This window comes from Solanum dulcamara, chromosome 5, assembly GCF_947179165.1.
Source record: "Solanum dulcamara chromosome 5, daSolDulc1.2, whole genome shotgun sequence".
Classification (NCBI taxonomy): Eukaryota; Viridiplantae; Streptophyta; class Magnoliopsida; order Solanales; family Solanaceae; genus Solanum; species Solanum dulcamara.
This window is the reverse complement of record NC_077241.1, coordinates 29,425,340-29,428,745: the sequence shown is the minus strand read 5'-3', so window position 1 is coordinate 29,428,745 and position 3,406 is coordinate 29,425,340. Positions and strand designations below refer to the sequence as shown.

The window sequence follows — 3,406 nt, the reverse complement described above, 5'->3', positions numbered from 1 at the left end:
TATTCAAAAATATGATATCACACTAGGGCGTCTAGCCTTTATTTTATAACGCCTTTAATTATACGCAGTGGGGGGGTCATGTGACATCGACCAGCAGCACCCTAACCCACATTAGAAAATATCTAGGCCCTGCAACCACAAGCCACACCCCTGCAGCAGCAACTCACAAGAACAACACTCTATTTCGACAACAATTCCACTATAGCGACTTCAATTTAGTTTATTCTGAACGTCGGACTTCTTACAACTTTTCCACAACTTCCAGAAGCCCAAAAGGTGTGTAATACACCCTATAATAACACCATAAATTCCAAATTTAAAGACGAATCCTTACCTTACCCGAAATTGGCCAAAACTAGCCAAATCGCAACTCGGAACTTCTTCAAACGCGCTGAACTTGAGCGAGCTGGTTGTGCGACGTCCTCGCTGCCCCAAATTGGATTTTCTCGTTATTAAACATCTTCATATAACCACGAGATAACATAATTAATTAATTCAAGGAACGAAACTCGGAAGCTTACCCAAAAAGGGTCAAATCCGTAGCCCCTCTCCCTTGTCCCATGTCCCTTTCACGCTTTTCTCTTGTTTTCTCTTCCAAATTCCAATTGCAAAGCTGGAGTTTTAGTTCCATGAACATATTAAAATACATATATACGTATCCACGTACTTAAGGTACACCGTATATAATTAATTCACTAAAGAAAATTGAAAAACTTACCTTTAATCTCCAACGTCCATGGCTGCCTCTCTATCTCTCTTTCTAACGTTCTTTTTCTATGTTGGCTGATGTTTTTGGATAATGCACAGTTTAAGAATCATATACACATATATATGAGGTGACACGTGTCATCCCCTAAGGGTGACATGTGTCAGGCCCTTATTGGGACACCTCAAGCATGCGGCCAATGGGGTGCTGCCACATGGCAGTGGGGTCCACCTCCCCCAAGAATGTGGGTCACCTACTTGACCCTAAGCAGGAGGGTCACCTGCCTCCTTGAGGTGCTTCCATATGTCACCCTCCTAGGCTGCCACATGTCCAAATTTTTTTCCCTCTCTTGTGGGTTCGTAGTCTCATTCGTAATCTCGTCTCACTTTTGGAGCCTATGAAACCCTTGCTTCGTAATCAAGTAAATCATGTATGTAAGACTTCCAAATTAGTAGCTTCCGTAGATAAGTCGAGTCCTACGACTCGTTACTTAACCTCTGACTCCTTTCGACTTCTCTTGACCCTATTTCCAACCTTCCCTACCATGAGGTGTCACATTCTCCCCTCTTAGAGTTGTTCAATAGGGTCGTAACTTAAGCGGATCACATACTAGCTTCTAAGTAACTTAAGAAACCTTCCGAGTTCAAAGATGTGGGGTGTAACATCCTTCCCCCCTTTAGAACATTCGTCCCCGAATGTTAAATGCAACTTCTTTTAAGACTTTATAAAAATTATAGAGGGGTTCTTTTCCTTTATGCTAGCACATACATTTCCATCTATATTATTAACATACGAGTGCTCAAGAGTTGGACTTACCTGTAGACATCGGTTACAGGTGCGAATACTTGTGTTTCATGTTCTCTTTAGTTTCCCCGGTCATTCTCTTACTGGTTTTGGTTTTTTCACCATATCTTAACCGAAGGCACGTCTTTAGTCTACAATATTCCAGTTTGCCGATCTAAGAGGGCGATAGGTTTTTCTTCACGAGATTTCATCTCCTGGCCCTTATCTATGGAATATACCCTTGGTGACTCATTAGTACCCTTGTGAAGCATTCTTATCTGATGGACTGGGCGTATAGTTTCCAAATTAGGTGGTAAGCTCAACTTACCAGTCACGTTGCCCACCTTACGAGTAACTTGATACAGGCTAACATATTCTGGGTCAAGTTCATTTTCTAAGTGACCCTATTATGAACATTCAATCATCAACTTGAACTCTGTATGTCGACATCGATTATCTGTATATCATTTCTGCCGACTCTGGGCTTTTAGTCACTAGTTTGCTTAATCATGTCGGGGCCTTTTTAGCTTAGTCTTCCTAACATCGACCCATCCAATAGGGGACTTACACGTCTTGCTCTACCAGTCTTGTATGGGGCCACTGGGATACTAAAGTAGTAATTATTATTATAGGAAACTTGATAAGTGATCGATAATTATCCCAGCTACCTTTAAAGTTAACAACACCAGCTCATGACATATCTTCTAGCGTTTAACTAGTACGCTTTAGCCTGTTCATTAGGTTTGAGGGTAAAGTAGTGTACGAAGACTTATGTGTCTTCCCAATTTCTTCGCGGACTGATTCTCGGTGGTTAACTGTAACTTGGACTCCTTCATGTTAGATAATAGCTATGGGGACTCCGTAAGATCCTACCACTCTTTTACTCTACAATTTTCACCTTCTCGGCGGAGTAGGTAACCTTTGATCGAAGAGGCAGGGACTAATATCATTAATCCACAAGTAACATTCCCTCCATATTCATCTGGCGCTGGAGTGCGAAGTGAGTCTTGTAGTCTTGGTCATATTGTGAAATTTCCGACCTTGGGCACTACTTCCCATCATTCGTAAATTACATCAGCTGGTACCCTTACTTTTTGGGTTGTGCTTTTTCGCCCTTAGAGTTGGCTACCAAGTGGTGTCGAAATTCCCTCGCCCACTGGCCTATATAGTCATTCTGCAGTTTTCCTCTCCCTAACTAGTTCTATGTTGAAAAGTTGTGGCATTTAAGTGCGTCGTCAGTTAGCGATTAGCTAATCCTTCTTGTTTTGCTTAAGCTCTTGTTACAATTGCCTTAACGTATCTTATAATACTTTGAGTACATAATCTCATATCATCTCTCCGTCGCTAGTTCAAATTCCTCTATCTCGCGCGATCACACCAGCACTAACGCATTAAGTTCCATCAGAATTTTGAAGTTAAGCGTACTGGGGTGAGAGTAATACTGGGATGGGTGACCTCCCCGGGAAGTCTCCGTGTCGCGTTTCGTTGTAATCCTTTCCATAATGTGCTGGCACTCACTTTAGCCCAAGATTTACCTTAGCGTTGTCTCGCGAGTATTTATGTTTTGCCTTGTCCTTTCCTTGGTGATATTCCTATAGTACAATTGCGGCCAGAGATACTGTAGTCTGAACTTTATTACTTAATTAAGCTTTTGTTCCTCCAAAATAAAAATCTTTAAGTGAAAAGGGTGCTCCTTATCAACGACCTAAAGGGTACCTTCTACGACTTTAGTTAAACACGGTAGGGGTACTTAGTATCAATTTCTCAGACATCTAAAAAAAAGAGATCTATGTTCCATTCCCTTTTCCTTGTTTGGGGAAAATTTTGGCAGAGTCTCCTCTACACTTCGCACTATCCCATAACCTGCACGTAGAAAATACCAACAATGCCTCACAGGGCCAACACACACACACACAC

At 41.8% G+C, this 3,406-nt stretch overlaps 1 pseudogene; it reads left to right on the top strand.

Moving 5' to 3' along the window:
• Positions 1-2,853: 2,853 nt before the first annotated feature.
• On the top strand, positions 2,854-2,973 carry LOC129890952 (5S ribosomal RNA; annotated as a pseudogene).
• Positions 2,974-3,406: the final 433 nt, after the last annotated feature.